Genomic DNA, 24,812 nt, shown 5'->3' with positions numbered 1-24,812 from the left:
AAGATTGTAAAGAGAGCTCAGATAATCCGACCTCTTTGTCTCTTCTCATAAAGTGAAGAGAGCAGCAAGCCTGAAATCGAGAACTAAATCTAAAGGCCAGGAGTATTTAATGGTTTCTAAATAAGTAAGTCCGAAAGGAAATGGATTTCCCCATAAAATATGTATTAATGTTTGTAAACCTACACTTCTGGAACATGGCCATCAGGTAGGAAGTATGTGTCAGCAGCCATCGATCTAGGAAAATTGTTATCACAAAGTTCATATATTGAAGTCTGTGCACGTGACTGAGAGTTTCATGGTCCCTCAGTCTAGTTGGGCTCACTCCTACTTTACATGCTTTTTTCTGCTTGTGTATTTGTTTTTTGGATTATATTAAGAGATTTTTAAAAGGAACACTATTTCAAATATACCCTACTAGCTATTTTCAGAATGCCACTGAAGATGTTATCTATTTTCTTGTATCATCCATTTTATGAACACCGTGAAAAAAAGTCTCTGAGGTCTTCATGTCAAGAATGGTACTCATTTTTCTAAGTATCTGACTTGTTTTAACTTTCTGAGCATTGTGAACCCAGAACCTTTTCCCTTTTGATAGGACTTCCAGAAAGCTGAGCTGTATTTGCTTCCTAGTGCTAGCAATTCTAGAGGGCGACAGGGTATGCAGGCTGCATGTTAATTACTGTTGGCTTTATTATTTACCTAGTCTTATTTTCCTATTGTTCAAATGCCCTAAAAAATCACTATCTTTTTAATTTCATGAATTTAAAAATAAGCTGTCCCGTATCCTTTGTGGAAAGAGATATGTATACATACATTCATACATTAATTCATTCATAGATTCATACTTGAGGCATGAATGGTTATATGGTTTCCAAAAGCATAGCAAATTAGAAGCTGGAAATTAGAAGGAGAGGGTTGATTGCTAGAGGCAGGACAGTAAGAATGTCAACTGATAAGCTCCACTGAGGGCCCCAGAAAACTATCCTAAGAGACGGGTGTGGGGAATCAGGAAGCACAGGTGCCCCAGAGCACACCACGAGGGCCGAGAACCTGCATAGTCTCTCTAAGGACTAGTGCCACGCTGCGATTTGCACATGCTGTTAGAAAGTGTCCCCACTGGTGAGATAAGCTTACATTATATTCCGCAAACTTTATCCAACAAGGCAGTGTTCTGCTTACTATCGGTTAGAGAGGCATACCTAAAAACACTGGGTCTTTTTAAAAGACTGATCTTCAATTCCTGAGAAAATTAACATAACGGGAAAAACCCTACTTACGAGAGTTGAATGAAGGTGTTCTTATAAAAGCTCCACGTGTAAAACATCTATTACATGATCAAGTTTAACATTAGTACTGTGCTTCTGAACCAACCACTGCCATGTGCATATTCAAGAAGGTGGTCTGCTCTGTTGGGTCACCTGAACTGACCTGCCAGCAATGACAACTTAGGCTCGTGGAGGGTGAGGATGTGAGGGTGACTCGTCACCCATGAAGTGGAGGCTTAGTTATCACGGGCTGAGTGGCAATTTGGTTCAGGTGTAAGTTGAATAATAGCAAACTAATATCCCTCTTTTTGATTCACTACAGTCAAACTACCTTTTCTTTTCATAAGAAGCTAGGAAGTTCTTAGCTCCCTGTCCTGTAGGAGGAAGGGTGTGTGTTGCAGTAAGAGACAAAGATATTTGTTTCCCAATTGTGAATGAACAAAGGCAATAGAGATATTACCTGAGCTAGCATGGTATAATGCTTAAAAGGTTGGACTCTGGAGCAGAATTCCTGGGTTTAAATCTTGGCACCACTACCTACTAGCTGTGTGGTCTTAGACAAGTTACTTAATTTCTCTGTGTCTTACTTTCACCAGTTTCAAAATGGGGGTTGTAATATCCCTTACCACAAAGGCTGGTTGTGAGAGTGACTATAAGCAAAGTGCTTAAAACAGTGCCTGACTGTAGTAAATATATTATTTTCTATAGAAATGGCAAATATTAAATACGACCATTAATTAATTATTGAATAGTATTAAATATTACCATTGAAGTCAGAAGAAGAGAGAAATTTATGACTTCTAAGGTAATATAAATTATCCCTTTCTTGTCCTGTTGTATTAAATTCTCACTTTACATTTGCAAATACATTTGTGACTCTATTCTATTCACGTCCTCTGAAAACCCTTAAAAGGTGGTAGAGTATGGAGAAATAGATTTGTGTCTTGGCAGCAAAAATTGTTGGGGTCTATGAAGAATAATTCCGTATACCAAACCATAGCTCTCACTTTTCACAAAGTTTGTGGCTTTAATCTCATTTTAAAAGTAACATAACCACATTTCAGAAATTTGTCTATTCTTTATTTAGTTCAACCACATGAGCAAAACCACCACGATGGAATGAACTACATGGTGTGTTTCTCTCCAGTCTCTTTCCTGTATATGGGCGTGTATGGGTCGAGGTGTGTATTGGTGACAGTCATCCTCAAACTTTTTCTTTTCCTCCCATACTTAGTGGTATTTACTTAAAGACGCTCCAAATATTCCTACAAGCTCTTCCTAGCATGTTGACTGTATTCTGCCTCTTCACTGAAATATGAGTATATTTCATATTTTTTGCAAATTTGAACATCTTAATAGATTACTTGCACCCAATATCAACATTTTAGTTCATTACTAGTTAAATGGTAATGCTGAACGGGCAAGTTTGTATTCTGCTTTTTCACTTAATAGAATGTATAAGAATTTTCATGTAATTATGAATCTTAGAAATTGTTATTATGAAAATCTTTCAAGTATACAGCACACACACACACACACACACACACACACAGAAATTAATGAACCACGCATACCCCTCACCCAGATTAAACAATTATGTACATACTTGCTTGTCACACTTGTTTCATCTCTCTGTTGTCTTTCTCTTTGGTGGAAACATTTTAAAGCAAATCCAAGACATAAATGGCTTGCAATTTCACCTCTCAGCATTTCAGCTTGTGTCTCTAAGTAATTTTTCACATTACCACACACCTTTATCACAATTAACAAAAATAACATCTAACTCAGGCCATATTCAAATTTCCCCCTAAGATTCAAACAGGTGATTCTAAATTGGTTTGTTTGTTTCAGAATCCAGCAAAATCCATACACAGCATATTGTTGTGTGTCTGTTACATCTTTTCAATCTAAACTGTGTCATCCAACATGGTAGCCACTGGCCATAAGTGGCTTTTAAAATTTAAATTAATTAAAAGAGATGAGTTTAAGAAATTCATATCGCAAGCCTCACTGGCCACATTTCAAGCGCTCAAAAGCCCACATGTCTAGTGATTGAAAACTGTACCCTGTTGGAAGGGTGTGATACTATTCAATCCTGGACAGTACAGATACAGACAATTCCTGTTACTGCAGAAAGTTCTACTGGACAGCAGGCTCTAGGAGATTATCCTCTCCCCCACCTACCCTCAGGTCACTGAATTACTGAAGAAACTAGGTCAATTGTCTGTAATTATGGATTGCTTACTTATGGACAATTTAACTCGTTCTCCTCAACCTGGTATTTCCTGTAAATTGGAAGTTTTATCTAAAAGTTTGAGTAGATTCAGGTTCAGTGGATTTTTTCCCCTGGGGAAGTGGAGGGTAGGAATACGTCACCAGTGGTCCTATGTACTTAAATAATCATGATTTTATGATCACTTTTTATTTCATGAAGTGTATGCATAACAGTATTATACTTCAGTTGTCTTTTATTATCTCGCATTTAGTTTCCATTTCTTTAACTTTACATATGATATTGTCTTGACTCTTTCTGTGAATGAAGATTTTTCTATGTTTAATTTCTATATTTCTTTAGGATAAAGGACCAGAAAAGGAAATTCCATGTTAAAGCTAATAGCAGTGTTATGGTTCTGGACACATATTATTTAATTACTTTTCCAAAGGATTGTACCAACTGATACTGCCCACCTCCCCAATATGTGGATACAAATTTTGCCACATCTTCACCAGCTTTGAGTATTATCGCAGATATGGTCTCTGGTTTTCAATTTAATAGTGCCCTGCAGTTAGAATAGTGCCCTGCAGTTCGTTCCCTCCTGTCTTAGGCAGGCTCACACCATGGAGGCCCTCCTTCCAACAGGGTACAGTTTTCAACGTCTTAGACTTGAAGGCAGGATGCACCAGGAGGCTTTGCCCTGGGCCCTTCCTGCCTAGATCCTTTGGGCGAATAATCCCTTTTCTCTCTTTGTGATGCATTCTGAGCAGGCTTAGTGGTTAATCTTCTATTTCCAGTTTTATGCTCTGTTCCCCCCCCTCGCCTGGATCTGAAACATACTTTCCTCCAACCATTCAAACGGCTTGGCTATTCATTTTCCCCTTTGGTTCAGAAAGCTTTAGTTGTCAATTCTATTCCCTTGTCAGTGACAATTTTTATTCTTACTGGCTTAGTCAGGCTGTGTACCCTGGCTTTCTTTATAAGTGTTTTTGTGTAGAATTTTTGCCTCCTAGGAAGCCCACTGTCGTATAACATAATTAAGTGACAATATATGAGGTGCCAGGGCTTTACAAGCAGTTAATGACTGGTTGGAAGATTTATAAGCAAGAGGTGAAATCAAAGAGAACCACATACTCAAGTTGTATGTGAATTTTAAAAAAAACCCTGAAAAATTAATGTGGTTCAAATTGTTGTTTAACAGATATTTGAAAAGAAGTGTGAAAAACATGCATCTTAAGACTTGAGACGCAAGTTGCACACTCACTAACACAACTCCATCTGCGTCTTATTTCCTTTTCCAGTTTCCCAAATTTGCACGCCTCCCATAAGCCTCTTCTTCAGCATTTGCTTTCCAGCATACTGACCTCTGGCTCGACTTTGATTCTTCACTGCCCCCTCTTACATTTTAGTAAAAATAAAATGAGTGTGACTGAGGTCAGAATCTGGTTCTTTATACAAAGCTACATGATGCTGCAAGATGCTAACAAGTACAGAAAATGTGTATCATGGGAAAGTTAAAATTACAGTGAGAAACTTAACTTTGGAATTTCCTGCTTGATCTGTCTCTTAATGTTTTAATCTGATGTCCTTATTTGGCTTTAGATGAAAAGTTAGAGCTGAGGTAGAAAAGAACAAACCAACCAACAAACAGAAAATGCCTGCATGCAACTTACGTCTGTGATGAAATAAGACCACACAACAGCACACAACTCTCAGATGGGTGTACTGAGTGTTTACAGAACTTTATAACATCGACCAGGCTGGACGAATACACACAAGGAATCACTTTGTGTATATGCACAAAGTGATTTTGGGATTCCTGATAGCTGTATCATAGCTGCGAATCTTATTTTCCGTTTTCTCAGGAGCTTTTGCCAACCTAGTATGAAATGTTCAATTTAAGTTTATCTGGGGTGGAGTAGAGATATTTTCTGGAATTGATATTTTCTATGCATAGAGTACTAAGTCAGCGGGTCATTTAAAAAAAACAAAAACAAAAACACTAGAATTTCCACTTGCCTATAAATGAGCTGTTTCCTTTAAAGCCCCCAGCTGGTGCAAAACTAGTGATTGTAAATATGTGGCAAGTGAAGATGCACTTGGGGTTATGGGAAGATGTGGACTCCTCTACTTTCGTCTCACATGCATTCTTTTTTATTTTTGATGATGAGGTATTTAGAGTCATCAACTCAGAAATGAAACTAAGATATTGAGAAGTTTTCATAGTTTCTTTTAGAAGGTTGTGAGCGCTACGTCTTTGTTGGGTGAGGGGATTGGGGTTGAGGCTTTTGAACTTGTGTTTCGTCTGTAGAACTGTCGCTGGCTTTACCGCTATGAGGCCATTTTCAGGGTGGTGTTCCGGCAGGCTCATTTACCTTCCTTTCCAACATTATTAAGGAAACAGGATCTGTTGTGAAAGAACAGTAAGCCTGAGTTGCTGAGACCGTTGTGGGTTGTTCGGCTTTGCAGATGCTTCTGGCTCAGAGATTTGTTTAGTCACTAACTTTACCAGGGATTTACTAAAAAAAATCAAGGTCCCATTATTCTAACGTATAAGGGGAAACACAGCTGACCCTAGGATAGGGTGTCCAAACTTTTTTCAACGTTTTCCACCAAGGGCCATATGCGGTAAAATACACAAACAGCCGGGCCACTCACTCGAGGTGAAGTACGTATTGCCTCACCTGGTTTATTTAAGTAAACTAAATATATTTTGGAATTTGCTGTGGGCCAATTAACAATGGATCACGGGCCACATTTGGCCCGCGGGCGGCAGTTTGGACACCCCTGCCCTAGGGCAAGGTCTTGCCTCATAGTAGGTTAGGATTGAGCTAGAACCGGAACATTTAGGTCTCTTTAGGGGAAATTTCTGTAACCTGTGAAAGCCTAAAGGTTATCTTTCTCACCATGGACATTCTCTATAAAGGAGTACGAAAAATCCTCTAGAAGCAGAAACACCTTTCCATTAGTGTTGAGGGTGACACTTTCTTATTGTGAATCAGTCTACTTTTTTTATAATTATTGAATCTTGAAAATTTCCTCCCACTAAAGTGTTGGGTCATCAGTAGCACATGTACCACCGAGCATCAGTACTGTCCCACTGAGAGTGGATTGGGGGGTCAAGGACAGTGTGGCAGTGAGGTGAGGGCAGCAGCCAGGACAGGGGGCTGCACAATCACTGGTGTCATAGTCCCACCACCTTGGGAAGTCCTAAAGACTCAGATGAGCGTGGGTTCAAATTTTACCGCTTGAAAGTACAGCTATTGATCTAGAAAAGTTAGAGGGTAGCTGCTTGTTTATTTATATATCTAACTGCCCCCCCCAGCTTTATTGAGGTATAACTGGCAAATAACATTGTAAGATATTTAACGTGATTATTTTATATATGTTCATATTGTGAAAGGATAACCCCTCCCTCCCCATCAAGTTGATCAACACTTTGATGACCTCACATATTTACCACACCCCTTTTTGGTGAGAACATGTAAGTCTACACTCTTCGCAAATTTCTTTTTTTACTTTATTTTTAAAAATTAAATTTACTGGGGTGACAATGATTAGTAAAATTACATAGGTTTTAAGTGTGCATTTCTGTAATACATCTTCTATGTATTGCCTTGTGTGCTCACCACCCAGAGTCAGTTTTCCTTCCATCACCGGGTATTTTACCCCCTTTACCTCTTCTGCTATCTATCCCCCCTCCTCCCTTACCCCTGGTAATCACTAAACTGTTGTCTGTGCCTATGAGTTTTTGTTTCTTTGTTTGTCTTGTTCCTTTGTTGCTTTCGGTTTTATGTCCTGCATATGAGTGAAGCCCTATGGTTCTCGACTTTTTCTGTCTGACTTATTTCGCTTAGCACAATAATCGTGAGATCCATCCCTGTTGTTGCAAATGGCACTATTTCATCTTTCTTTTAGGGCAGAGTAGTATTCTATATCATCATTATTTATGGTGGCCAGACATGGAAATAACCAGTGTCCTTCAATAGATGATTGGGTAAAGAAGATGTGGTGTATGTAAGCCAATTTCAATTGAGTGACTATACTCACCATGTTATACATTGGATCCTTAGACCTTATTCTTCTTAAAACTACCCTTTACCAACCTTTCCCTATTTCCTCCACCCCAGCCTCTGGCAAGCACTTTTCTTCTCTGTATTTCTATGAGGGTTTTTTTTTTTTCCAATCGATTCTATATGTAAGTGATACCATGCATGTCTTTCTCTGGCTTATTTCACTTAATGTCCTCCAGGTTCATCCATGTTGTTGAAAATGAAAGGATTTTATTCTTTTTAAAGACTAAATACTATTTTTTTGTATTCATATACCACATTTTTTGGATCTGTTCATCTTTTGACAGGTATTTAGGTTATTTCTGCATCTTGGCTATTGTGAATAATGCTGCAGTGAACACGAGAGTACAGGTATCTTTTCAAGACAATAGTTTCATTTTCCTTTGGCTAAATATCCAGAAGTGGTATTGCTGGGTCCTATGGTAGTTCTAATTTTAATTTCTTGAGGACTCTCCATACTGTTTCCCATAGAAGCTGTACCAGGTTACTTTCCCACCAACAGGGCGCGAGCGTTCCCCTTTCTGTGTGTGACACTAGTGGGAGCTGACTTCCAGTCCACAGCCTTCCTCTGTCCTCTGCCGGCACATGCTGACCTCTAATGTGCTCCTTTCCGTTATGTTCATGACCTTCCTGCCATGATGCCCAGTCATCAGGCCCTCCTAGCTTACTTTGGGTCCCCGTTTTGTGTACCACCAGACACCATCGGGTCCCCCACTTTCTCAGATACTCACCTCTGTCGGCACATGGCCACTCTTGGAGTAGACACCTCTACTGTCCCCCACTAGACCAGCCCCACACCCTTCTCTCTCGTTCCTGCTCTGTGCACACAGCGTTTCCTACGACACGTGTTTCCTCCCACTTCCCTGGGCAGTTAGACCCATGTTTCTTCTTGCTTAGACCGCCTCAAACTTGTCCGGGTTTTTCCTTACTCTCCTCCTCCTGGAGACGCAGCACAGGGGGGATGTTTTCTGCAGTGATATTTTCTGTCTTAGAGATTCAACAGTGCTTCTCTCTCGGTTGCTCAGGCCCAAATCTTCCCGCTCTTGCATCCCGTATCAATTGCATTAGCTGCTCCTGCTCTCCTTATAAATTATGTATTTTTAAAATCGTGTCCTTCCCCCCACTTAAATGTAAGGTCCATGGAAGCAAACAACTTTTTAAATTTACTGCTGTATCCCTAGAAGAATGGTATGTGTGCAAAAAAAATCGTCGCATGATTATCTAAACAGATCTCCTGTTGTTGAACTTATTAGTTGTTTCCATTTATTATTATAAAGTACTTTGTATGGACATCTTTGCAGCTATTTCTTAATACCCCATTTTGCTAAGTGCAAATTCTTAGAAATAGAATTTCTAGATTAAACTGTGTGCATATTGATAAATAATTGATTTATACTGACAGGTTTCCTCCAGAAAAGTTTACACTGTGTATCACTTCTGATGGAATACGGAAATGCTAATCTTTCCAGTTCTTCAGTTATACTGGGCATGAGCCTTCAAAATGTTTACCAATTTATTAGTTAAAAAAAATCGGACTATTTTATTTTAGTTGAATATATTTTGATATTCTTAATTCAGAGTAAAATGTCCTGATTCTGTTGCCAGATTTTGGGTGGATTGAGATCATACCATTACTACGGATTGTAAGGGAGACTTCATTATTGCATAATACTTAACAATAAAATAAAACATAAAACAATTACTCCTTCCAAAATTGAGCTTCATCACATTAGCTCCGAATGGAGAGTGCTGCCAAATGGCCCCATACTTCTATGCTTTATTAGTTTGGGAAAAGCTTTTGTAGACATGTCCGAGTTTTACTCACTCAATCCCTTATGCTTTTTTCCCTTAACCAATAAATAATAAAGAGACATGTGTTTTGCTGTAAGAACGCCCCATGTATGAGGGTCTAAATGGTTACATTTTGGGGGAAGGGAATAAGTATTTTATTAAGAGTTCCTGCACCTACTAACATGCCTCTTAAGAGATAAAATAAGTTTATACACAGTGTGGTAGTTGCAATGGGAATGAATCATAAGCTGAACCTGTCCTTTGTGCCGTGGTGGGGGAGGGAGGGTTTCCTCCCAGGACACTGAAAACATAATGCGATTTGTAGTGGGACAGGAGCCTTCCAAGCTACCCTCCCGTCATGCGCTGCAGATTTACGTACTTAGGCTAATAAATGTGTCCATTGAAACCAACGGACTCTTTCCATTCTCTGTGCCCTGTCACTCCTGAAGAGATGACTTGTGTCTCTAGCTCTCTGAACCCTGAAACCTTTGAAGCAAATGATAATATACCACTTTCTTCTCTGTGCTTTACTGCTCTCTCTAAGAGTGTGAAAACTAGCAACCTCAGCTAGAAGGGTATGTATGTAAAGCTCTAGGCTGGAAAAGCTGAAGGTTTCAAGTGAAAAGTATAGCACTTCAATTGCATTATATGGCTTCGATTATGTAGAATACTGGACATACCGAATAATTGTCATTTTGTTTGCCTACAAGCATCCCTATATTTTCCTGATTGTATTTGAGCAAGGAATATTTCAGCATTAGACGACCTAGTACCAGCATCTGTCCATATATTGGCAAATTCATAGTTCTGGAAAGAAAGAACAGGTCATGTAGCTCTCACTGAGCTTTTTTGGCTTGTATGTGGATTTTCATAGACTGCAATGGAAATACTGGGAACATGGATTATCTCTTCAAGCTTAGGTGTAAACACAAGAGCTTACTGCAATATCTTGGATCATGCACCATCCTAGGAGCGAGGGTTATTTCCTCGAGACACTTGAGTGGATGGATCCGTTGCCAAGCAACTTGAATTCTTATGAGGCCAGGCTGGGGAACAAAAGCACGCCAGGTGGTAATACACAGAAGGAAAATGACAAAGACACGTGGAAAAATAAAGCCTCCATCTGGGAACCGTAGTGTGTAACTCTTTAGAAATTTGGACCATGTTCTCCCTTCATAATTCATTTCAACAGCTATTAGTCAATGGTTATATCTTCAATATCTATGACTATCTCCCCATTCATTCTCCACTCACCCTGGATGACTGATTTGAGGATTCGATATTACAAGTAGTGAGCTAGAACTGCACGTATCGTATGCTAACTACGCTGCCAATAATTATTGTTCACTGCTTGATCCATTCACATAATTTTCTCTGCTCTCCCCTTTCCCCGCCCCTCCCATGTCTTATGCATTTTGACTTTTCTTCTCCTTATCACATGCTTTCTCTTGCTTTTTTTCTCAGGACTGATTTTATAGATGGAACCTTCACGTCGCTGCTAGTTGGTGCTTAAATACTCAACTTAGGTGGAAATATAGATTCCTATAGAAGATAGTCAGAGCATGCCCTTACATCTCTCCTAGACACCTCTGTCCTGAAATTTAACATCCTGGTATCCAAGTGGAAACCAATGGTGAGAGTGCCAAATGGCAGCAGTTGTGGTACACAATCACACAGGAAATCAGCTTCACATATTCTAAAAGATAAGTCAGTTCTGTTTGTTCAAATGCTCTATAAGAGTAAACTTTTTCTCACTATGGAAACTAAAACTAAAGGAAAACTACGAGTACTGTCTGAGAGACCTGCCAGCATTATTTCATATTTCGTTCCTCAAGTTTTGCACTTTCTATAGGCTGCCCCTGACCCCAAAACAACCTGTAACAACCTAGGACCACGTAACAGCAGAAATCATATTGTTCTGAAGAATTTCAGGACAATAAAAGTACAGTCTAATTTGGGAACATGGCAAAAGGAATAAGAAACTATTATTTATTTACTGCCTACTATATGCTTGGTAATGCACTAACCATTTCTTGATAGTTTTTAAAACTTAATCTTTAAAAATCCTTGTATTGTGGGTATAATTATCCACATTTAAAAGTATCAAACTAAGACTTGAAGAGGTTAAGGAACTTGCACAAGGCCAAGTAGCACCATCCTCTAGAAAACCAGAGTTTGTACCCCCATATATTGAATTTTTCTAAGGTACACTGTTAAGGAAATATTTCCTCTTGAGATACAAGTACACCAGTAAAAAAGTTAATGGGATGACTTAACTTTGTCATTGTAGGTGCTGTTGGATTGACAGTTCTTCTGGGGATGGGGGTATGTGTGCAGGGGTGGGGGGTGGGGAGGAGGGAGAGCCGGTCAGGAGCTGTTGGACAAATGGGAGGGGAGATGTGACTGAACAACTGGGGTCCTTTCTTACTTCTCTTTGGTCTCAGTCCATCCATTTACACTGACCTCAGCACTCCCTATGTAACTTCCTCTTCACCATTTTTCGGTCCTTTTTATTCTTTTCTACTTTCATTGCCCTTTGGCTTTTGCCTGCCTGTTTAACTCCTGTAGTGAAAATAGTTGATGCTTCAACCAGAAACCCTTGGATCCCTTTTGTCTTCCTTCCCCCCCCCCCCCCCCCCACCTGACCTTCATGTGATTTTGCTGCTAACAAGCCATCCCTGCAACGCTCTTCTGAAGGCTGCCACGGCAGCCCCACGTCAGAAGAGACAGAAGTGCCTGGAAGTTGACACTGCCGTTCTTATTCCTGCCCCCAGTAGCATTTAACCAGTGACTGACTGATGCAGGATATGGACCCCTTGCCTCCCATCAGGTTAACTCATTCTTACCTGTCACTTTCCACTCCGATGCTCACCTGTGAGATTAGCCCGAGGCTGGGAATTTGCCTGAAATTACACTTTTTCTTGGTTTCTTCTCACAGTCCCTTTGCATTGGTTCCTGGGGGCACTTTCTTAATAGATCATTTGCTCTTGAATTTTTGTCTCACATTTTGGGGAATACTCAGATTTTAAAGGTCTGTTGGATAGAGGATGTGAGATGACACTGTTACTTGGGAACCCAAAACACTCTTGTGACTTTTCTGTTAGACTGAGGGAGAAGGGAGGTCAGGTGATACGTGAAGTTCTGGCCCAGGACCATGTCATGGAGGGTTCAGTAGGCCTCTGGACTCGTCTGGTAGTCATTTTCCAGTTTTCTGACTGAATAATCGGGGTGGACCTAGGTAACATCTGGCAGAGTACTCACGTTGGTTCCCTAAGTACGAGCTATTATAGTAGAAAAAGACCAAGGGGAAGTCACTCAGGTCACGATGGTAAATTAAAAAAATAATCCTGTCCCCCAACCCCTGTGTCAGTGGCAGAGAGTAGCACCATCCTCAGAGACTTAAAACCCACTTAGATGGTTGATCCCATCATATCCCCAGTTAATACATTATTCTACTTCCTGAAGAAATCAGATGAGTCATGGCAGGTGACAGTGGCCTATCAGAAGCTTAACCAAGCAATAGCCCCAGTGCCGCTGCTTGCTCCATGTGATGTCTTTCCAAGAAGAGATGAGCGTTGCTTCTCATTTGCGGTGGATGGCTAGTGAGTTGGCAAAGGTGTTCTCAACACCTTTTATGGATGAGGACCTGAGGCAGCTCACCAGGTTAGACAACAGTGTACAGTCGTAGACTTTTCCTGGGCCTGAGTTACTCTCCTGCTGTCTGTCACAATGCAGTTTGAAGGGACCTTGATCATCTGGACATTCCACAAAACATCACTTTAGTTCACCATATTGGTGACATCATGTTCGTTATACGTGATTAGGAAATGGGTGTCCTTTAGAATTGGATGTTCTGAGAAGACACATGTACTCCAGAGACTGAGAGAAACTCTACAGAGATTTGGGAGCCTACCACGTCAGTGAAGCTCAGGGGGTTCCAGTGGCCTGGGGCATGCGGGGACTTCACAGCAAAAGAAGTGCAGCCACGGGCCCATGTTCTTGGAAGTCACTTGTCTTCTCATGTTCCCCACCATCCTGAAGATGCTGATTTGATAGGATGGTGGAATGGCACCACCTCGGTGGCACTGCCGTTCAGGCCTGGGGCAAGGTTCCCCGGAAGGCTGGATATGCTCTGAATCAGTCTGGTATGTAGTGCTGTTTCTCCAATAGCCAAGATTCATGGGTCCAGGAATGAAGGGATGGAAATGGGGGTGGCAGCACTTACTATCACAGCTAGTGTCCCACTAGCAAAATCTCTGCTTCCTGTGTCTGCGACTTTATGCTCTGCTGGCCTAAAGTGCTTTGTTCCAGAGGGAAGAACGCTTTCACCAGGAGACACAACAGTGATTCCATTAAACCAGAATTCAACAGATGGAATTAGTTAACAATGTGGTATCCAGCTTTGGACTAAGACATGTTTGCCCTCAAATCATTCTCTTCACTCTTCCAGAAGACTGAGAGATTTCATATGTGCCAGGAATATTTTATTTGAATCTTACAGTGGTCACTAAGAGCCCTAAATGGTATTAGGGTTACCGGCAATGGAATGCTTCCAGTTCATTTAGTTTCAGAACTGTTTTCTTATCCAAGAAGAGTCTTCTTAAATGTCATCCAGGGAAGAAGTTCTTAATTAAGCATCCAGTGTCTGAAGATATTCCATATTCTGTATCCTAACATCGTCTTAATTTGCTTTGTAGCGTATTTGACACTAGCAGTTGTATTATTGGTTGATACCCTTGTGTTTGTTGACTGTCTCCCCAGAGAACTTAAGTGCCATCAAGACAAAGCATATCATGGCGTCCTTAGTACAGAGCCATACAGAAGTGAAGAGCTAAGAAATATTGGTTACATGAATGAGTAACAAATTTGCAGAGTTCATGGTGAGACTCAAGCTTATGTAATTTTCTTGAAAGAGGTCTTAGGAAAGATCTGGGCCATTAATTGTGTTTGCAATAAATTCTTTTTTTGATGACAATGGAGACTGTTGTGATGACGAAGATGATAACATCAGCTGCCTTTGCAGCTGCTGTGTGGTAAACTGAAGTGGGTTGACCAGAAGAAATAAAAAGACACGCGGATGTACAGCTTCAAACAATATCCTTTCATCTCTGACTGCTGGGAAGGCCAACCGCAGATAATCATCGGTGTACCCGGATCCCCAGGGAGCTGGCAAAGTAAGAGCAAAGTCAGCTCTGGAGGAAAGAAGGGAAAAGTCACTGATAGCAACAGGTATTGCACACAGCGGTCACAGTTGCTCACGAGAGGATGCGTCTGCCATGTATTTAGAGCGTGAAAGCCTGCTCTCTGCTCACTAGCTTTCCCTCCTGTGTTGGGAAGCAACCCTGTCAGCTTCCTAGGAGAAGGACAGGGTGTCCTACTGGCACATCTGTAGCTATTTTCTTCTATAAGTCCAGTTTATCTAGCGAGATATATGGAGACACTGATTGTAATTATTATTATACCTGTCCCCCCTGTGCTTTAAAATTTATTTTATACAAGTTGAAAGTCCATACTATGGAAACAACACATTTTCTTCACATGTCCTGTGTTACATGGTAAGGCACACTTTATAATTTTTAGAGTGTTCATTTTCAGTATTAGGAAATATGCATATTTCTTGCTATTTACAATTTTAAACAGAACAAAACCTCAAGTAAAAAAAAAAATATTAGGCACATATTTGTAAAGTCCATCCTACACTTTTGTGACCAAATAAGCACCAATACCCTTATGAACACACGTACACAAAGGAAAGGAAGAAAAACAGAAAGGAAGAAACTTGGCCTAGAACTTGTTCTGTTTTATTCTGACTTGCTTGTTACTCTGGCCCACATCTAGAACTGGAAAGTGGTGGCTGATTGTATCCAAGGCTAAGCTTGTGGCTCTTATTTCTTGCTTCAGCCAGAACCAAGATATCCAAAGAATATGCTTGGAAGGCCTGGTTTTTAAATGATTTCTAGTTCTAGGTCTCAGTCACCGAGTATAGAGACGTTTGGGAAAACTCCAGAAAACAACTTCAGTATAGAACACCTCACACTATGAGTTTCTGTTTACATACAGTTATTTTCATGGAGTAGGTAGCACGTTCTCAAAAGAATCTTGTTGTGAGATACACATATTTCCAAGACATTTTCCTAAGCAGCTTTATACTGCAATTAGCCCCAAGCCTGGCGTATGCTAGAAGTACTGAGCCTGGGCAGTGATTAAGTTAGGCATGAAGGTAAGGTGGGCTGCTTTCCGCTGTGCCCTTAAAAACAAAATGCGGGCACAGAGAGAGTCCTTGTTCTGTCCTTTTTTCACCCACTGCACTTTCATTTCCCCTTCCACTACCCCAGAGGTCTAACACAATGGTCTCTGACATCCGGTATTGAACAGAGCTTTAAAAATCCACGCAGAGTCCAAAACTGTAGTAGGAACATGGGGTTTGCTTTTCCTTCGCGTTTAATATGACTTGCTAGGTTCAGCCTACTTTGTAATATATTCCTAAACCACAGGATCACGAGGCCAAAGTCCCAGGGGACAGTGGCTTTGTGCGTTGATTAGCACCATTTGCCTGCTTCCTCCCTCTCTTTAGCTCAGGTATTAGCTGTTCAGATAGCAGAGCCTGTGCTGGTTCCCTAGGTCCCTGCTCCATTTTAATGTGAGCCAGTGATGCAAAGTCCCCAGCTTGGCCTGTCAGAACTTGATAGCTCTGTAAACATTGGAATCTTTGTTGCCATAACACCAGGAAAAATAATATGAGATCCTGTATATAAATATAGTGGAGGCCTTGGGGAATGGGAGCATTTCTAAAGGACTTGAAGCTGTGTCATGGCATAATCTCCTATAAATAAATGTCAAGGTAGTCGCTGAATGCAGACTGGATTTTCGCCTGCCTGTAGCGCTGGGCCTTCTAGACAATAGTTATGCTAAGGGATTATCTTTTAACAGTGCAGTTATCTCCTTTGCTTTCTTTTTTCATTATTCACGTAAGCCAAGGGAAATGAAAAGCATCTTATTTCAAGCAAAAGGGCCTGTGAATGATTAACTCTGGTTCCGTGCATTGGGACTTTGCATAGCAACCTCTCGGTTTACAACTAGAAAAAGGCTCAAGGCAGCCACAGTGGTTCATGGACCTGACATCCTCAAAGGAAGGCGGTGAGGAGCGGATTAGGTCTAACCATTGTGTTTTTGAGTAGAAATCTCTGTAGCTGGCTCATTGAATTTTGCATTGGTTTTAATTGCACTTTCCTCAGTGGAGATGTGTTTTGCTGACCTTTACTTTCACAGATACTCTTGCTTCTAGAGCTTACTTGAGGATCCAAAGGAAACTGGACAATGATTATGGCTTAATCTGGTGTAGGCCACCATATTTTACATGCTTTCTCCCTGACACTATTCCAAACTGGGCTAACACTGCCTAAATTTTACATTTAAAAATGGAATTAATAGAGAGCTTCATAATGGCCTTAGGTTTTAATTTTAGCTCGACAAAAATTTTGTTGGCAAATTTTGGCACTCTTAGTATTATATATAGCACGGAGTATTAAATGAAAGAAAGAGAAGCAAATGGTGTGATTGTATGGTTTCAATTAAAAGGACCCACATTGTACAAATATGAGGGATGAAATCAAGACCAATTCCATATCTTTTTGTGGACATTTGGTGCTTAAACATTTATATAACAAGGTCCATTTTCATGGAAAACAAGACCTGAGTTAAAAGAGTCAAAGAAAATGAAGTGTAAGCTAAGGACAGAAGAAACACTGGAGAATTTAGGAAAATGCAATATAGTTATAATACAGCCAAAATATTTAGGACACTTAAATTTAGACTGCAAGTCAATCCAGATGTTTATTTATTAATGTTAATAATGTTTCCAGCCTTGTTATAGAATACCAAATCCCAGGGGTTCCACTTCTGAGTTTAAAGACAAATGCATGGTCTTTATTCTTTTCCAGCTCTGTTTTAATTTTAGGAGTTTTTCTATAGCCATGGTTTTCCTGTACAAGTGTTTGTACAATCCTGGGCAGCTCCTGACGCCTAGCACAAAGTCTGCGTGAGACACTGGTCCCGCAAAGCTTTCCCCCTTTCTACATTTCTCTTCTTGCTTCCATGACAATAAAGAAAGGAACTTGGCATAAGAATATACTCTGTTTCTGCCTGTTTCTCATCCGAAGTCAAAAACCTCTGCCCTCCCACCCAAGACTAGAATTTCAGCTGGCACAAAACAGCTGTCTGCTTACAGGTTTATTCCGGTAGTAACCAAGGACAAAACTATTTTAATCGAAGGCCTGAGGCTGCTCTCCAAACCCTTCCAATCTCTGAGTCATGCCCCAGAGAACACCATTGAGGAAAAGGTACGCATAACTTCCGCACTGTATGTGTACAAGGTTCAAACGATTCCCTGTTCTGATTTCTCTTGATTGAATGCGTAGAGTAATGGAGGCTCATGCACACCAGCCAAGCCAGCGAAGAGCTAGCTGTGGTGTCTGGGAGCCGCAGTGCCCTGTCCAAACGGGCCTCTGCTGCTCAGCTTCCCTCGGAGTCATCATGTGGCAACGTGGGGCCCAGGGTTGCCAGTTATTCTGGCTTGTCAGTAGAACTTCTCAATCTTGATTTTTTATGTGATTTCTGCATAGTTTGAAAGGTTGGCAATTAATTTGAATTAAAGTCAAACATTGTGAAGGTCAGTGGAAACATGGCTCTCGGATATTTGGGACTGCTGGTATCAACCCCAGGCTTTGCTCCTGACTCACTCTGGGTACACTTTGTATTCTTAGCTTCTCAAAATGCCAGGCAGAGTAATTTGTTTACACATTTCACTTTTATTCTAGGTAGTGTGGCAGAAAGAAAAGAACTCAAGCTTCGGAGTCAGGGAGATGTAGGTTTTACTAGTTCCAGATTTCACCAAATTGTGACCTGCAGCAACTTCATTCCTTGACGCCTCTCTTACAACATGTGGAAATGAAAACTGACTTTACAGGGTGTTGGGACGACTCAATAAGTGACTGCATGTAAAATGCTCATCTTGGAGCACAGGTGCTCTCTGCGTGCGTGTGACCGTTCTGATCATTACCAGAGAGTGAACTTCTTGGGAAGACACTCGGCCTCCATCCCAATGAGTTTCTCTCCGAATGGGAGGAAGGGCCTCTCTGAAGATCTGACCTACTTTGCAATACAAAGAAATTGAATTAAGAGTCGTCTTTATGGAGAATTTTGGAACTAGAACAGACCTTGAGGAAACAGAAATTCCAACAACTGGAAATTAATAGAAACGTCAATTATATGTTAGACATTAATATTTAGACATCATTGTTATCTTAGATAATTCATATTTGAATGCTTTCATTGAAATGCAGTATGTATGATACATTAACAACATGACTTCTTGTGAAAATAAAGCCAAAGACCATGTCTGGAACTATGTTGTGAAGTAAAAGAATGCAGATTAAATTCTTTTCTCCCAATTTCTGGGGCTTTTTACTTGGAAATGAGTGGATGAATGGCTCTTAGAATATTTCTTTCTTTTGTATCCAGGGAGGTCGACTATTAGGGAGCTTTCTTCTTCTCTAGCTCTAGGTCCATGCTCTGTGCTAGATGGTGGCAAGGGGCCACTCAGCCTATCGGGATGCACAAAAATGGAGTTGGAGTGGGTAAATGATGTTTCCTCTTTGCCTTCTGTTCAAAATTCAGGGCAAGTTAAAGTTTCAGTATTCAGAGGAAGAGGCGTCCTTCCTTCCTTTTCCTGGAACAGCTGCAAGCAATAGAAAACCAAACCAAACCAAACATTCAGCCTAACAAATATTAGTAGTTCAGTGCTAAAAACAAAACAGCGTAGTTATGTAAAATGGTCCCATGTAGCTGGTCTCTTTCATACGACATATCCTCTCGATAAGAGCTCTGTGACAGTGTGATAGGCAGTGGTGTGACTCTGTGATCGGTTATGTGAAGTGTTCGGCCATGAACTGTTGGTGAAACTCTTTTATTCCTAAACTTAAAAGCATATAGTGACGCTCATATGTGAGTCTCAAAGATGCTTGATGACACTGAAGAATTGTAAGGAATAGTGATGATGTTGCCATCAACCATGGCATGGGAACTGTGCTAAGTCTTAACGGACAGTGTGTAAAATCCTCATCACCCATCATGCAGGTCTTTATCTCCATTTTACAGAGGGGTAGACTGAGTCTCAGGCGTAAGGGGCTTCTCCTGGGTACAGAGATGGTTAGATGAGGATTAAACCACATTTGTTGCCCTAGGCCTTTCTACCCCATACTTTCTCAAGTATTTTAAGGAGTCACTTGCCCCCACTTGTGGGGAATGTAGCTAGAAATCATCAGAGATGCCAGAACCCCCAGCAATTAACAACCATGCCAGAAATGGAACAAGAGCCCGTGACACATGTCAGATGCATAATTACTTAAGATCCTTTGCTATTTCTTAGAAGAGAAGGAAGTTCTTTCCCTTGTGCTCACTGCATATACAACATAGAAAAAGAGAAAAGAATTGAAAAAAAACAAAAAACAAGGGCGCGATAAGGAGTAGAATAATGAGAGATGGGGCCCGACACAAACAAAGAAACAAACGACCCCCTTTTTTCTCTCAATGAGCTCGGTCTCCTACAATGAATGAAGGGGGAGTAAATTTGACTGTAGAAAAGTTTAAGGATGAATGATGCCGGACATTCCGTAGACAAGACGCGGTCATCCAATGAAGGTCGCATCACCAAATTAGGGCTTTGGGAACTTTCCTTGCTTTTATTTTCTCTGGAGACTTCTTTCCCCACGAACATTTTTCAATCCTGGTGCAGCCATCTCCACCTTAACAAGACTTAGATGTCAGATAAGTGAAGGGCCATCCTGGGTGCAGAAAGAAACCCTCAGACATCCCAGGAGATAAATAGCATGACTAAACACAATGTAAGCGCTGAGTGTGATGACGCCCTCCACCCTTCCCTTTCCTTTGGTAGAGAGGAATCGTTTGTTTGTTCGCAGGCCCATCTAAACATTAGTGTACTTTAGAACTCAGGATGGGACTCTGCAGGCGTGGGAAAACACAGGTGAAGGACAGTTCTGTGGTGAAGAGAGGCAGCATCACAGAAGAAAAGCAAAGTCAGAGGCCAATCTTATCGCATTAGTTCACAGAGATGACATTGCAGGCTCCACCTTTACTGGGATTACAGGTGTCATTATCTCAAGAAACATTTAGATCAGGGGCTCTGAGCTCCCCGTGGAGGTCCTGAACCCCAACCCCTAGGGAAGGGAGAGGCAGAGCTTCTTCCACAGGTGGTTTGGATGTGCACCCCAGGTTAGAGAGCAGACTTAGACCCTGTGAGTAACTCACTCCAGGGCTCCAGGGTTTGTTTGTTTTTTATCTATTCCAAATTAATATGCATGCCTACACTATATTTATATCATGTACCCAGATTATAATAATGGAACTACAGCAAAGGGATTCTCAAAAAAAAAAAAAAAAAAAAAAAAAAAAAAAAAAATATATATATATATATATATATATATATGTATGTATATATATATGAAAATATACTACTGAACGCTGTGATGTATGAATTAGATGTGATAACATGGAAATAGAATATTTTAAAAACAAAGGTAATTAAGGTAAAAGAAAATATTTGTATAGTCAGATCTCTGATCAGAATTCAGGAGTGGGAGGTGGTTGAAAGTTCACTATGCTAATGTGCCAGGTGATTTTTCATCAAAGGGGTTATGGATATTGGTAGCAGAGTTGCAAATAATAAGGTTGAAACTTTTAGAGATAATAAAAATGAGAGAGAGAGAGAGAGAGAGAGAGAGAGAGAGAGAGAGAGAGAGAAACGAGAACCAGTATGAACTGATGGGAAGTGAATGGAGAATATATTGGGGAGTTAAAAGCAAGACATTTGTTGAAAAGAATAGCAAAGAAGTTCAGAAGGAACTAGGAAAGAACCAATAAATGTGAGATGCTGCTGAAGGCATGCGATCTGAGAAGGACAGTTATGACCTAAGGCTGAACAAGTGACCTTAAAATCAAGACAGAAAAGGACCCAACAATTCCAGGGAGTGGCACCACCTGCAGCAGGAAGTAGAAGAAACCAGTGAGGACAGTGACCCCCGAGGATCAGGGTTAGGAGAGTAGCCTATGACAAGCAATGCTGCCAACACAGAGAGGGCTTGGAAGAGATTAATGCTTAAGGCTCTGCCAAGCCAAGTCATACGGAATGATATACTTGTCACTTCACTCCTTTGGATATGGTTTGTATCCTAACAGTCCCTTTTGTCGTAGTAAAAGTAGTTGTACACTTGAAAGGACTGTGTACACTAGGTCCTAGTAGATGAATGGCCAGTATGAAAGAAATGGAAAAATTCAGAGGCATGGTCTTTGGGGGAGAAAACCAGCCCTTAGAAAGTTGTTGTCTGGTGACTGCTGGAACTTGCCAAGAGGAGTATGTGGGAACCTAACTACGAAAACGGTCTGTCAGGGGGAGGCGACCTGTGCGCTAGACCAGCAGGTTCAAGAGCTCAGAGGACAGTGAGAAGGTAAGAGGATGTGTCAGTGAGACTTTGAGAGGAGGAAGCTTGAGAGAACTGGATGGAAGTAATTCATAATGGAGGGGCTAAAGTAACAAAAGGGTAATGGCAAATTATAAACAGAACACAGGAAGAGGAACAAACAATTCAGAAAGCACTTTGGAGAAAGGAAAACTGAGTGTGGAGCTGAATGTCTAGAAGCAGTTTAAAGGCTAATCAGAGTTGTTGAAAGGACAACTCAGGGAGATGCAGACTGAGGTGGGTGTCTGAGCTGCTCAGACACCGTTTTGACCTGCCTGGGAATGGAAGGCCTGGGGGCAAATGGGTAAAGATCCCTTACTCACTCACCCTGGAATCTCAGTGAAATATCAGCTTGGACCTGAGGAAGGAAGGAGGTGAGACTAGACTGGAAGTCTACGTAGAGGAGCCTTTTGGGGACATAGCAAAAGTAGTGGAAGAGAGAGCCCCTTGTGGAACTTTTTGAATATCCAAGACCATGGCCTCGTAGGGACTATTCTGTAACTCAGATTTTCTCACAAAATAGAAAGGTTATGGGCATAGTTTGCTATCTGCTGGTGGTGGACTATGGCTCAAGTTGAGAAGGAGATAATACTTGGGGATAATACAGAGTGAGTGGTAAAAGGCCCTTACCCAAGGGTATAATTTCTGGAAGAGAAACTTTCCCCTTACTGACCAGGAGAAAACTTTGTAAATTAACTCAGATTTAGTGAAGAAGGAGAACCTTAACAGAGAACTCTTTTCTGTGGAGTTATGGTCTTGACAACAGGACTATTTTAAATGAATTGGTTAAAGACCATAAGAAATTGTGTAATCATTAAAGAAGAGAATGTGTAACTATAGCATGTGTTTAGTCTCACATAAGGATACAATGTAAAATATTTTTTAAAATTAGTACAAAATATCCAGAAGTAATATTTGAATACCACTGGGGTTTTCCAGTGAAGGAGGAATTTATATTGAAAATGCCAATTTGACAAAATGAAGAAAAATTGTTTAGAACTGTTCATTATTACAGGCAAACCACTCTGTCGAAGATGGTCTATCCAGAGCTAGAAGAATTTATGGTGAATCGAATCAAGAGGACACCATATCTTGTTCATAAAAGATGTTCAATATTTATTTACTGAATGGATAAAATAAATATATATTGAGTAACTAAACAAATTAATGAATAAATGAAAGGTGTAATTATATATTCCATTTGGGAAATCATTCTCCAAGATGGTTGGCTTCTTTTCCATGGGCTCCCATGCTATCATGTGCATTCCCTAGGGGTCTTAGCCTACTGTGTGCTATGCTCTTCTACTGAACTATAAACTACTAGGGGGTAGGAACTAATTTTTATTCTTCATGATAACCCCTGCACTGACCATAGTACCCTGAGCATAGTAGACATTCAAGAAATAGTTGTATAAGTGAATGACATTATTTATAAGAGTACTAGCTTAACCCAAATGTTAAATTAGAATTATACGTGGGTGATTAAAAAAGGTTACTTAAAAAAAAAATCTTTGAACAATATCTAAAAGGCCCTTAAGGACGTATAAGACAGGAGCAGAAAGATGAGCAAGGTTATTACTGTAATTTGAATGGACATTTAGATTGGAAAATGGATTCTAATGATGTAGAGTGAACAATTCCTTTCTTGGGAGTGAAAGGCGAAAGAATTGAGGATGGAGACATGCTTTTCACCAAAAACACATAGGAGAGTGTCCTCCCAGAATCCCCCACCTCATGTTGTCCCGATTGTTAGATTAAACATGGATTATTTCTTGAAAAAAAAAAAATTTTCCTAGAGGAAATCCAGCATCTATCTCCCCCTACTGGTGTCATATTAAGAGTAATGTCTGACTTTTTTTTTTTTCCTTTTTATTGAGAAATGTTCTAATTAAGTTGAATATTTTTGTTTGTTATTTGGGGAAAAAAACCTTATTCTTAATATAAAGTTTAAGCACCCAAAGTGGAGATTTGTGTTGCAATGAGCTTTACCAAGATTTGGAGTATAAATTGTTTCATCACAGATGAAGAATGAGTATAGATTGTTGCTACTTCAACTGCAATTCACAGATTTATATGACAGTGGATGATAATTGGCTGATGCAACGAAAAAATTGAATAAACCTTTTATTATAGAAAATTTCAAACACACGCAAAAGTAGAGAAAAAAATGAATTCTCGTGTACACATTATTCAGCTCCAATGTAAGTCATAACCAATTTTATTTCTTTTTTTTTTTTTACTTCCCCCAAGGTCCTACATCCATGTCGTATTGAAGCAAAGTCCAACCATTGCATCACTTCATTCATAAATATTTCAGCGTGTGCCTAAAGGTAAAGATGCTCTAAAATATCCCCATATATCACTTTTATGCCTAACCAAATTTAGCAATAGTTTCCTCAATATCAGCAAATATCCAGTGTTCAAATTTTCGCAATTGTTATAAAATTTATGAATATTTATTTTATAGTTTGTTTGAAGCAGACTTTGGATAAGTGCTATATTGGTAATTGGTTAACTACATTTAAGTAGCCAGGTATGGCTTGTCGCTACCATATTGGATAGTATAGTGCTAGACCCATTAATTCATTACAGGCTGCAAAATGATAATGCTATTATTCTATTATTTATTTATTAGTTGTAATATTTTTATACAGAGACACTTCCTCTTTTCAAATATGTTGCTGTCATGAGGTTCAGTTCATACAGGACAGGCAGAAAAATTGCTTCTTTCTCTGCGTTTATCGGTTGTCAGAATAATGAGCTGCTTCCTTTGCTTTCTGCAGCGGCGATGCATGAACGTTTTTGTTGTTGTTGTTATGTAGTCACAAATTGTGTTTCAATTTTTTGCAGTTATTCTTGTTGATGCTCAAATTGGTCCGTCTTTGGCTGAGGGTGGGGGAGGTATATTCAAGCTATCTCTTGTGCTGTTGATATG

At 40.2% G+C, this 24,812-nt stretch overlaps 1 long non-coding RNA gene across 3 annotated transcripts in view; it reads left to right on the top strand.

The window, feature by feature from the left end:
* The window catches only part of LOC141572760 (uncharacterized), a 325,193-nt gene that overhangs the window by 43,584 nt on the left and 256,797 nt on the right, over positions 1-24,812 (top strand). For all 3 annotated transcript variants that reach the window (XR_012498226.2, XR_016019093.1, XR_012498227.2), the window contains exon 2: positions 24,128-24,207. This is a non-coding gene — a long non-coding RNA (uncharacterized LOC141572760). The remainder of the gene's footprint in view (positions 1-24,127; positions 24,208-24,812) is intronic.

Source organism: Rhinolophus sinicus, chromosome 15 (genome assembly GCF_057876585.1).
Source record: "Rhinolophus sinicus isolate RSI-liver-muscle chromosome 15, RSI-T2T, whole genome shotgun sequence".
Lineage (NCBI taxonomy): Eukaryota > Metazoa > Chordata > Mammalia > Chiroptera > Rhinolophidae > Rhinolophus > Rhinolophus sinicus.
Note: the sequence above shows the minus strand (reverse complement) of the source record. Positions and strands in the feature narration are given on the sequence as shown.